This window comes from Triturus cristatus, chromosome 2_2, assembly GCF_964204655.1.
Source record: "Triturus cristatus chromosome 2_2, aTriCri1.1, whole genome shotgun sequence".
NCBI lineage: Eukaryota > Metazoa > Chordata > Amphibia > Caudata > Salamandridae > Triturus > Triturus cristatus.
In genome coordinates this window covers 1255800176-1255813288 of record NC_140582.1, presented here as the reverse complement: position 1 = coordinate 1255813288, position 13113 = coordinate 1255800176, and the positions used below count along the sequence as shown (strand labels likewise).

At 45.3% G+C, this 13113-nt stretch overlaps 1 pseudogene across 1 annotated transcript in view; it reads right to left on the bottom strand.

Moving 5' to 3' along the window:
• The window catches only part of LOC146863542 (uncharacterized), a 60343-nt pseudogene that overhangs the window by 16767 nt on the left and 30463 nt on the right, over positions 1-13113 (bottom strand). The gene's annotated exons all lie outside the window — the stretch shown is intronic.

Genomic DNA, 13113 nt, shown 5'->3' with positions numbered 1-13113 from the left:
ACATGGTGGAAAAAGTAATCACTGACAAGATAGAGCCCACACTTACAAAAATAGCCTCAGACATCATAGACAACTTACACCAGTGCGTCGATGGCATTTTAAGGAAATGTGAACGCCTGAATGAACACCACAAAATAGCCGACCCAGCCACTTTTGTTTTTAAAGGTAATACACCGGCGGACCTAGGTTCTAAATGTCCTCAACCAAACTTTGGTACTAAAAGACCAAGGGAAGATTCCTCAGTTGCCAGGAGTGTTGCACCCAACTCGTCCTCTAGACCAGCAACTACCACGATAGACATCCCTAGCATAACAGGAGTAACAAATAAGCCTGCAGCTCCTGCTACTACAGGTCAACAGAACCTACCTAGCCCACCCAAACCTATTCGTCAACCTTTTATTAACCTACCTCCCGAGGCTGCCCCTTTTGTAGCCATCTTGGTAAATGTTCCCCCACACAAGTCAGGTGAACATGAACATCTGCCCCAATTGCTAGCCAGGGCTAAGTCTTGGGCAAATTCGACCTGCTCAGGAGACAACGAAGTTTCCAATGCCATTATCTCTGTTCGGCGGGTGGGCTGGATCGGGCGAACCAATAAAACAACTGAGGGAGACTGCTTGATAATCAACTTCAATAATCCGGGAGAGGCCCGTAGATTACTCTGGGATGCTTCACCCTTAGAGGGCTTAATTGCTGGGCCCCGTGCCGTACCCCTGGGCTTCTTCTATCCCAAACCTAGACCTCACCCTTTTCCGAACTCGGGTTATGACCAAGGCAGGGGATTCGATAGGACACCTAGCTTGCCCTCCCATCTCGATAACACTCAACCAGAACCAGACTATAGCTGGTCCACGATCAATAGGCTGAGTAATCATAAGGCGGTCACACACATTCCAATGTCCCTTAATAGCACTTTAACCCTGCATAATAGATTCACGCCCTTGACTCATGCGGATGAACAAGATTGACGCCCAGTCACCAATACCCCTATGTCCAGACAACCTACAGGGAACTGTCCCCCTCTAGGAGTTCCCAGCAGAAGGCCTAAACTCATGAACTGGAACATAGCCGGCCTTCGCTCAAAAAGGGAGGACAGTGTTTGGCTGAACCTCCTGAACCAACATGACATCACAGCCCTACAAGAAACCTGGGACTGCAACGGCGATTTCTGGGTTCCTGGGTTTACATCTTACTTTGTCCCTTCCACTGGATCCTCCAGTGGAAGGGACAAAGGGGGCCTTATGATCCTGATCACTGTTCAATTGGCGGGAACGGCTAAACAAATAACCACTAACTCCCCCAACTTCTTGTGTCTAGAGATCAGCTTAGCCAATGGTCACAAATATATTCTTATAAATTTTTATAACTCTGTAGCAGACGGACACTCTACTGAGCATCTCTGTTCTCTACAGTCTTTTCTGATTAATTTTAAAGATCGCCAAACCACTTTGTTGCACACTATAATTATGGGGGATTTTAACACACATCTTTGCAGGCTTTCCTGCCACATTGAAGACACTGATTGCCCTACCTCAGGCGATTACCAACACTTTGAACACAACCCTAAAGGACTGGCACTAGAAAACCTCCTTGTGAACGTGGACCTCTACGAACCGGGGTTCAACGCCTACAGTGAAAGGGTTATGACATACAGTGCTAGAAATTCCGAATCGATCATTGATTACATCTTTGTTTCCCCTGGATTATTAAGTTGGGTCGTCTTTTACAATGCAGTTGTGGCCGCGTTTAGTGACCATAACCCAGTCATCCTTGAGCTTGCCAGTTCTGCGGGCCTACTCAAGGAGGGGACAATCAAAATGCCTGAGCTGGCCGTGCGGCCCACGGACCAAGGTAGAAGGCTGAAGTGGTCCAAAGTAGTTCCAACTGAGTTCTTCAAGACTCTAAGCAGCAAAGCCCGCAATGAATTAGACATTTGCCAAGACAACTCTAAACAGGGGGAGGATGTAATCACCGCCTTTGATACTTTGTGCGTTTTAATTTCTGATGAACTTACAGTTAAATCCAGGAAAAAGACTCAACTGACCAAGGGCTGGTTCAACAAAGCCTGCTCGAAAGCACACACTTGCCTCCTGAATGAACTAAAAAAATCACCAAGGGACAGAGGGGAAGTTGCCAGACTAAGACAAGAATACTATAATATTATTCATGAACGTAAAGAAGTTCTTAAAAAGGATGCCTGGACCTCACTAATGGAAAAGGCCACCTTAAGAGATAGTTCCAGCTTCTGGGCCATTATAAACAATCCCCTGTTCTCTGGAGAAGCTAATGACACCCTAGAGGCCAACATCAGTGAGGAGGACTGGCTAGCTCATTTCAAAATCATCTATGGGAGTGACCAAATATGCGAAACACCTACTATCCTCAATTCTAACTCCCCTAAGCCAGCACTCTCCTTTAATATGGAAGAAGTTGAAAAAGCCATAACCAACACAGTAGGGAAGAAAGCGCCAGGCCCAGATGGCGTCCCAGCAGATATGTTCAAGGCAAATGTCTCTTTCTGGGCTAACATCTTGACCAACGTCTTCAATGCCGCCATGAAACATAGCTTGCCTGTCTCCTGGTCACATGCCACCATCATTCCAATCTTCAAGAAAGGCCAGAGGGGAGACCCGAGGTGCTACCGCCCCATCTCACTAATCGACTCGTCTTTCAAAATCTTGGGGAAAGTGATACTGGCAAGGATCGACGAGTGGGCTGCCAGCAATAACATCTTATCAAATGCCCAATACGGGTTTCGTAAGGGGAGAGGGACGGAGGACCAGTGCCTCAACTTACATCTGATCCTAGGCAAATACACAATGGCATCTAGTAGATCAATCTACTTGGGGTTCATGGACTTGTCCACAGCCTTCGACCTAGTGAATAGGTCCAGGCTGTGGGACATCCTCCTGGAACTGGGGATGGACCCTACCTTGGTTCATTTTCTGGCTGAGGCTCACCGGGACCTAGAAGCGTCCATTAGGATGACGCCGGAAGGAGTTTGTACAGCTGGATTCAAGTCTACCAGAGGGGTGCGACAGGGGTGTATTCTTGCCCCAATGCTATTTACACTCTATATCAACCACCTCGAATCCACACTGGAGCTGGCAACACTCGACGTCCCGCGTTTTGGCGGACTGACCACCCCGGTCCTCCTTTACGCGGACGACGCGGTACTCGTGGCACGTACCCCTCTTGGGCTACAAAGACTACTGACATCCTTCGATGTCTTTATGACCTCCCTTGACTTAAAAATCAACACAGACAAGTCCCATGTTATGGCTGTAGGCGGCAGAAAAAATAAGGACTTGAAGACCTTCTACTGTGCTAATACTTCTATTTCTAATGTGAGAACTTTCACCTACCTGGGGGTAGTATATGACGATAAGGGCACATGGGCACCTCAAATATCCGTCAAAACTAACGCCATGAAAAGAACAGCAGCCGCCATTGTCGGCTTCTCAAAACGTCTGGGTGGAAAGCCAACGGAAGCGATGCTGGCACTCTACAGAGCAAAATCAATCTCAGTAGTAAGGTACGGGGCTTCCATTTGGGGTTATTCCAACAATATAGAACCAATACAGACGGAAGAAAACAGATTTTTACGTATGCTTCTAGGATTACCTCAATCCACAGCCACCTTTTCTGTCCATATGGAACTAGGCCAGGGGTACATTAGTGACACCATCAAACAATCCCCTATCTTGATGAGGTTAAAAACATGGCTGAACTCCAATTTAACTCTGAACCACACAATTATGAGAGACTGCCTACTTCTGGACAATATGAAAAATATCCCGTGGCTTGCATATATTAAAAAAACATTAACTTCCCTGGGCCGCCCAGATCTTTTTCATAAACCAGACTGCATCGTTAAGAATGACCTGGAATGGTTCAAAGTGACTTTTTCCCAAGCGAGAGAAATGGAGCGGGAGAGCTGCGAGCTTGCGAAACTTACTGTGAGGGAGCATTATATTTCCAAAACTACACCGGCCATTGAACCGTATTTAACAGTAGTGTCTATTCCATTACATCGCTGGTTATTAACCAAACTAAGACTTAACCAGATTCACCTTCTGTTAAATGACTCGAAGGTATGGGCCAAGCCAGAGGACTTAGCGGCCTGTAAATGTGATGGCTTTTCTCTGCAGGACACTGTTCATTTTTTGTTCTTCTGTGGTATATACGATCTGCCCAGGAAAAAGTATATTGTTCCATTGCTCAAGAACAAGGGGTTCGTGCAAATCAAGCCTGCACTATTTTATTTAAAAAAGTTAGATTCACCACTAACTATGTTTAGTGTTGCTAACTTTCTGGTAGCTGCCTTTCGCCTTAAAAAACGTTCTGGAAATAGATAACTTAACTGTTTTGACAACACCCGATGTAATTATCGATAAATTTCCGCATTTTAAAAAAAATCTTGTAAATATTTTAATTGCTCTATTTTAATAGTGACTGCTACCCGATGTAACTGTACCCCTTAATTATGTATTTTATGTCTACGTGCTTTTTATGATTCGTTATGAATTGAAATAAAGTCGTTTTGAACTTGAACTTGAACTTGATGGCAGTCTCTACCTCTTTCTTCTCGATCTTATCAAATGAGGATTGTTCAGTGGGAGTGGCTATGGGTCTCAAAAAGGTGCCATGATCCTCTTCAGGCCCCATCCCCGCATAGAGATTCCTAAAGTGGTCAAACCATTCCCTGTCCGTGATGTGGTTGGGGATTTTGTCCTGGTCATACATGGAGGATTTTCTCAAGATAGTAATAATAATAATAATAATAATAATAATACAGAATTTTGTAAAGCGCAAACAGCTACCTCACAAGGAGGTGTCCCGGCGCTGCCAGATAGACCAGAAGAGCTCGCCATTTTTAGAATGGCTTGCAGATTTTAAAGCATCCCAATGCTGCTCGTCCCAGTCTTTCCTTGCAGTAGCAAGTGCCTGTCTATAAAGCTGCCTTGCTTCCCTGACCACACCTGGAATATTAGTTTTGATAGCTAGGATCAGGGTATTTTTTTTTAGTCTACAATCCTTGTTAAACCATTTGTTTTCTGACTTGAATTTTGGAGTTGTTTTTTCCCTATGGTCAAGAAACAAGGTGCCAATCGAGGCCATGGTATCCTCGAAGGTTTTGGTGCAGCCAGGCAAATCATTCGATGCCACGGAGAGTCTGGCAGTATATTCAACAAGGATTTTTTCCAGGGCTGCAAATTTTGTGTTGGACAGGACGAATTTAGACCACCTGAGGAATCTGTTACAGTTTGAGGGGTGGAGTATCTTAGTAAGCATCTGCAATCCATGAGAAGAAGTTTGATCATGGCTAAGGCAAAGCTCTCTCATGCTAAGTGATAACGGGTTATGGTCGCTGCTGGTTGAGGGGGTTATTAGCATATCAGCAACAAATTTCCAGCCTCTTCTGTCAATCAGAATATAATCAATTTTGCTTTGACAGGCAACTCTATTGAAGGTGTTAGCACCCCCCAGATCAGAGGCTGTGCGCCCGTTTGCAGCTCTTAGACCAAATTCTAAGACTAATGCCTTTAGTTGGATCACGACCGGGAACCATCTCTTTACAGGGTTAAGCGATAATAAAGGAATGCCCCATCTAGTGTCCTCGTCGTGAGTTCCCAAGATATCATCTATAGCAAGTGGTTCAAAAGAGCAGTTGAGATCGCCAGCCACTAATAGGAGGGAATCAGGAGGGCAGGTAGAAAGCATACCTAAAAGAGATGTAATGGTGGGAGACTTAACGCCCCCAGGAGTTCCACGAGCATAGACATTGAAAACTTCCAAAGAATGGCCATTCTTCGGACCCTTTATGGAGAGTCTCATTATGTCTGGCGTGGAACAACTGTTGTGTATGATCCTGAGATTGAGGTGTGCCCTGACCCAAACCATGAGTCCGCCGGAGGGACGACCACGCCCAATTGTAATTGCTGGCTCAAAAAAGCAACAGTACCCTGTCTTGTACAATGGCTCTACACACCAGGTTTCCTTAAACATGCATATGTCATGTTCCTCAATTAGTTCACACCAATCAGGAAGAGTAAGCTTATTGCGTAAACCTGCCACGTTCCAAGAAAGAAGCTTGATAAATCCAAGGGGTTTTTCCTGATGGATAGGGGTGCTTGGCAGGTGGTCTTCAAGACTGGGGATGGGCCTCCTCGGTAAATCCATTGGGATAGATGGGTCCGTACCTTGCAGTGCTGATGGGATGGAGGGGCCTAATATGGGGGACCCTGGGCAAGGCAGGAGAGTAGATAAAATATCTCCATTGCCCTGTAGTCAGTCAACGGCCTTCAAACAGCCATAACGATTTTCCGTGGGGACAGGATCTAACATCGGTGGACATAAAGGCCTACTCATCTGTGAGATACCTCTCCTGTTCCGATGGACGAGTGTCCAAGCGTCCATGAAGTGACCAGGGGGATAAAAATAAGCCAAAGGTAAAGCTTTAATGAGTGATCCTGTGCTAGGGTATCTCCAGTTACAAATGTGGTCAACAGTTTGGGGGTCATTGAAATTGATTAGAATGCAGTCCCCCTTTATATTCTTAGCCAGATGGCCCACCCATGGAACCCTTCTTACTGTAAGTATTCTACTACTTTTGTACATTGGCAAGGGTCTATTTTTGTTAAGCCAGTGTATCACCCTGTTCCTGAGGGTTATGGGAGACTCGGATTCATTTTCGCCCTGTTCTGGAACCCCTGCCAAAATGACAACATATGGGGCAGTTTCAGGTGGTAGGTTGGGGATATTTACCCTGCTTGGCGACATAGGTTTTGAGGTCCTAGGAGCCTTTTTTTGCTGGGGAGTACTAGGGTATCTAGAATTCCTATGGGCCATGACCGAAGTAGACTCTATAGTTGGAAGTACTAATTGACATTGTTCAGAGACTTGTGGATAATTTTGGGGAGCCACCATATCTTTATCGACTCTAGTATTGACCGGAACATTCAATGCCCCTACTCTGAGACTATTATTTTGAGTATTGGACAGAGACCCAAGGCTGCATTCAATCCTGTAGAGCTGCTGCTCAATTTTAAGTATTCTGTTCTCCACAGGATGAAGCGAGAGCCTGATGGCCTCAACAATTTCATGTATATTTGGTAAACCTGAGGTCCCTCTCTTGTCTGCTTCGCTTGGCCCCCCCATAACATCCTGACACGATGGTATAATAGGAGAGGAGTATGGTTGGGGAGTAGACTTGTCCAGCGAAGCCAGCTGTGGGGGCGGGTCAGGGACGAATAAAGTCTTTTTCGAAGGCCCATGATGATTTATTGTTTTATGGGCATTCTTTGTAATCTTGCCCTTCCCACCCTTGGAGGATGTACACCCAGGTTTTGTTTTGGAAATTGCCCCAGGATTTCGTGTACGCAACTGCCTAACACCGGGCTCTGGGACAATACTGGCAGGAGACGGTAGCAGTCGAGGAGAAGCCAACATAGAGTCAAGGGGCGAGGATTGATCCTCCATAGAGGCGGTAGCAACTAATCCGCTGGGTGGCAAACCCTGGGTGATGGAGTCCACAGCGGATCGAGTAGTGGAAGCAAGGTCAGGATTATGCTGGACAGGGGAGCGGACATTAGCAAGATAGCCCAAAGAGGACCTCCTAGCCGCTGCGAGGTCCTGCGAGACGCGGCGTTCCAGGAGCATAATTTCTTTATCGATGACACAGTTGACCTTGGTGACAAATTGGTCCATCGTTCCCGAGAAATGTTCATTGGCCGCTCTGCTATTACGATCTTTAGGTGGCATAGCAAGAATCAGGAGAACAGTTTAGCAAAGAAAGGCCAAACGCCGCAGTACTCAGCAAATAGTCAGTAGGGGAAACTGGGTTAACAACCAGGAATAATGCAAACAGCCCGTTAGAAAGCAAAGACCACAGTACCTTGGGATGACCAATGATGGTGTAGCAGATTTTAGAGGGGTTGCCCCGCCCCGTCAGCTCCGGTCAGTGACGGGCAAGGACGGGCCCGCCCTTGGCCCGGGCTTCGCCCGGGCGCGGCCCGCGCGCGTCCCGCGCTGCGGGATTACTGACGGCCTTAAATCCCCCCCGGCGCAGCCTGATGATGTGATTGACAGGCGCCCGGGGCAGGGGTTTCTGGGAAATGGTGTTTTTGTCGGCCGTTTCCCTCACGGCTTTGCGAGACAGGAGCAGCCCTCCAGGCAAGGTTCAATTCCAAAGCGCCGTTCCCCTCACGGCAGGACAGGACAGTACACATTCCAAGTACCACTAGTACATTAGTAACATCAAACTCATTACAGTCAGTCCCATTATTAGTACTCATTTCTTTGTTTCCGATAATCAAGTTTACCCCATGCTTACTCATACCTCTATATATACTCTTAAAATGCACCTGTAATACCACCTGCCTTTAGCTGCGGGACATGCATTGAACTCCGTCAAGTGCTTTTCACTCCCACACTTGCAGCATTGTTTTTTTGTTATCATCGCCCCATGCACCAGCATCAGGCACATTTACATTCAGGCCGCTCTTCGTTATTATTTTTGCTGTTTTGTATACAGTATTCACCACAATGGCTTCACCAAGTTCTGGTGTCATGTTGTCTTGGCCCACACTAAGTTTCTTTGATCTGGAAGTGTTTTCAATGCACAGTGCAATGGAGATTAACTTCTCTAAAGAAGGACCCTTCAACTCCAACCATTTCTCTTGAAACTTCAAGTTACTTTTCTATTGATCATTTGATCCCAAATGATTTCTCCATGTAATTCTCTAAACTTACATGTGGCTGCTAAAGTTCTCAGGCATTTGAGCACGTGAAAAGTTCTTCTGCCTTTCTACCACCACACTTAATTTTTTTAGGACTGACGCCGAGTGAATGGGGAGCGTTATGGTTACAGGCCGCCCTCTATGAACAATAGGCTGACGCCTGCCCGATGCTGATCTGTGATACTTTCTCTTCAAATATGAGGAGGGTAATTACTTTGTACTTGTGAGTTTGACTCTCCCATATGAGAGGTCGTATTTGACTTTGACAGTATATCCACCAAACTCTTGATGATCTAGAAGTATCTTTACTATCTAGTACCCCGCTATACGAAGGGGACTGGAGTTTTTCCCTTGTTTGATAAGAATAAACAGGATTACAACATTTTAAGCCTTGAAAAAGTCATCTACACGACGAAACATGTGTTGGCTGTCTGTGCCTAGATTCCACCTACGTGTCAATGAATCAACCATCTATATTCAAATATTGTGTATACATATGGACTTTATTGTGCTGTACAACTTTGGTTATTTTGGAGTGTTGTTCTAATTGAATTTAAACCGACAACGGAGTCGGATCAAAACTATACTGTTGCTGTGCTCTGAATTGTATTTCAAATTCTGTGGTATATGTGAAATTCTTTTTCCATATACTGGGTAACAATGATGGCATAGTGTTTTATTCATCTGAGCACGCTATAACCGCTTCCATTGTGTACTTGCAAACTTAACGGAGTTGCTAACTGTTCATTATTACCACTGCTATCTTGCATCCTAGTGTTCTTCAACATGGCTAACTTGCGCTTAGCAACAAATACATCCATCCCAACTGCTTCAAGATACGTCTCAAGACTTCTTTCAGTTTTCCCAATCTCTTACGAGTAAACCCGGTTCCTGCAGAAACAAGGTGGGGTGGATATACTTTGTGCCAACATGTTAATAAAAATTGGAAAACAATAAATCAAAACAAATAAAGTGGTCACAGTAGTCTGTTGTAGGAAATGCCACACTGAAATAAAATAAGAAAAGTAAACACCATATTCTTTTATGGAACATGCTGTGCCACTTCTGGGTGATGTGATGACCAAAACCCTTTGGTCCCCTGTATGTTTTTCTTTTTTCCCTTTCTAAATCGTCTTTCTACGTTGCTCCAGTGCACTGTACACATGCATGTCATCCAAAGATTCAACACCACTGAGGACAGCTACCATGTCAGTAAGGTTTTTACACCAATGTTATGATTGGGTGCAGCGCAAGCCCAGATATCAGCACTAGCGAATGGAACCAGTGTCATATATATCTCGTGGCAATGGCGTGCAACTCTCTTCGTCACCCGCACAGCACTACCCGTATCTACAAGCCACGCCCAGAACTCACTGACATGCAGGCCACGCTCCAGCCAACTCACGTCTTTCCTGCACAAGCTTGTTCAATGCATGCACTCCTCACATTTCAAACTTAAATCGGCCATAATACCCTATCAAAATAATAGGATATGTTCAACAGGTTCAGAAGGAAAATGTTTTAAAAAAATGGAGTCACAGTAAAGCTGCCCGTCGCTCACTCTAGTAGCAACCATTACTTACACCTAAATAATTCGGAGGGGTCGTAATGGCTCTTTCTTCAGAGCCACCTGCTAAACTGGATACCATCCTCGTTGTCAATTTAAGGAAGCAGTGCCACACATCAGAAGGTTTAAGCAGAACAATGTATTTGCCACTGTATATGAGCAGGAGCCCTGACTAGCTCCAGCTCCTTCCACAATGGCCCAGCCTAGAAACCCCACCGCATCCTGGAATCACGAGAAGCCCACAATCGAGGCTGCTTATAAAACATTGCCACACAGACCACCAAGCTTATGCCAAAGGTGGCAAATGTATTTCATTGGCATAAAAGGTTTAGAGTGGGAAGTAGGGTCGCTTTTTTTACTGTCCTTCTGAGGGACAGTAAAAAAAGAAAAATTACCCTCCCCACCATGGAAATAAACTCCCATGGTTTGTGGGTCATTAGTTTGTATTTTTCAGAAACTAACTCCTGATTTAGTAGTTTGAGAAATAAAAAACTTTAGAAAAATTTGACAGAGTCTTCCATCAAACTTTTCCTACAGTGAAAAGAACCACCATGTTGGCAGTTCCTGTCAATGTAGAGATGGCCACGGGGCCGGTGGACAGCTCTAAATTTGGTGGGCAGAGTGGAGACAGGGTGTCAGACGTAAAGTCTTCCGCCAACCTATCTGCCTTCACTCCATCCGCCAAACCCTAAATCAGGCCCTTATTCAAGTACATCACAGACTTTGGTCAAAAGGGGACGCAAGGTTCGACTCCAGGTTTTCTGGGTTTATTTGTGCCATTTAGCCACTATATGGGTATCCCGCTCTCCGGTTTTGGACTAATATTTGCACATTACCCAGTGGCAGCCGCCAATGGGTAGTTATAGTTAGGATCGTGTTTCCATAGGAAATGCCTTTTTTGTGTTGCTAATAACTTTGGCGATGTTTGACGAATCTCCACTAAACTTTCCAAAAAAGTGCGACTTTTTTACTAGTAATCACATGGAAAGTTCCTGGTTGATCCGTCAAATGGGGGCAGATAAAAAGGGAGGATTTTAAAACACGTTTTCCCCATTTGTTTTTCAAAAGCATTTTTAGACACAGCTACAGTTCAACCCACTGAACTGATTTACATCAAATTTGGCAGAAGGCTCGATCTTGTTCCTGAAAGAGTGCTTTTGTAATCGTTCAATAGTTTTTAAGCAATTAGCGCTCATAAAAACATTGCATTTATCACACCACAAAGGATCTGCATGGTCAACAGATCTCATGGAGAGATCGGACCGTCTGGCACCACTTCAACCAGGAAGTGATGGCAGTCATTATAGGACAATGCAAAAAAAGACATAGGGGCATGGTAGGGTTACCCTGACCCACTAGGCCTGATGGTGGGGTGGAGTCCCAGAGCACCTCGTCTGTGGCCAAAAATGTTTCTATTTTATTTTTAATTTTGCAGAGGATCTGTGAATCTGTGGCAAAACAAATCCCAAAAAACTAGTGCAGGATCTGTGCTTGTTCCAACCAAGCACAGCTTTCCCATCAATAATGTTACAGCACATGTTGCAGTGATATTATCAATGATGTCATAGAAGATATTATGAGTGCTGTAACGTGGGGTAGTTAGCAGTGCAGGGCGAGGGATAGAGCTATTGTTACCTTAGGGCACGAGTTATCATTACTTGAGATTACTAACTATAACAGCTGAATTTCTATGGTTTTGTGTGTGTAAAATCTGAACCTAACTATAATGTCCGTGAAACCTTTGTTTTTTTCAGTAAATTTCAGTTTTTTAATGCCGTTTCCTCAATAAACGTCCCTGTAACCTTTGTTTTTTTCAGTGACTTTCTAGAGTATTTTTTAACATAAAGTAATATTTAATTACCATACATTAATCCAACCGCCACTGCAAATGGCCTTTGGCAGTGCGCAGCTGGGAGTTGGCCCTGCGACCAGCCCCCCCCCCCCGCATAAAGCCAACCCAAGCAGCCCCATCCCTGGTCCGAGTGCGAAGAACTGCCTTGCTGCTGGAGTTAAACCCTAAACCCAGAAGTGACTTGAAATGTCCGCTGGATGACCTTCTGATTGTGCTGCAGTGACAACACAAGCTTCCAGATGCCTTTCCTGCTTTCCAGCAGACCAGACTAAGCTGAATATGACCCGGTACCCTCTGCTGGCCTCTGTGGGAGTGAGTGCTGACCCCCAAGTGCTGTCTATAGGCCATGGATCCTTGGCTGGGGTTAGAGTGTCCTACTTGCAGCTCATGATTACCAGATCTGACGCAGAGCATCACAGCACTGCGCCGCTCCTGATTGGTGGCTTCACTAGAGTCGGTGCAATGCAGCACTGCGCAGCACCGCACCAATGACAGAAGGCACAACTCCTAGTGGGCTGAACTTGGTCCCCGTACCGGGTCAGCGATCCATTACGGTCCACCTGAATTTGTGACTTTGTCCAGGTCTTGGACGGCCACATACTCGTAGTTGGTGCTTCAAGCCTTTTGGCACTATTTGAGCCTTAAGCTTTAAAAATGCATCACTCTGGCTCTACTGATCAGTTATTTGCTGTTTTTGTGCCATTTCATTTATTGAAATATCCTCAGTTTTTCCAAATTGAGATTCTTCTCCTGTTGCATTTTCATTCTTTCTGTTTGAGTGCTGCATGATCTCTTCTCATGTTGCCTTCGTGTTAAACCTGGCTGCTTTTGTGCCAAGCTACAAGAGGTTAGGCACGGGATCCGTCAGTCCGTTTTGTGGTTCACCGTGACAAGGACTGCGATATTCTTTGACGTGGGGTCTCACCCCCTTCAACAAATAATCCAATTTCTAA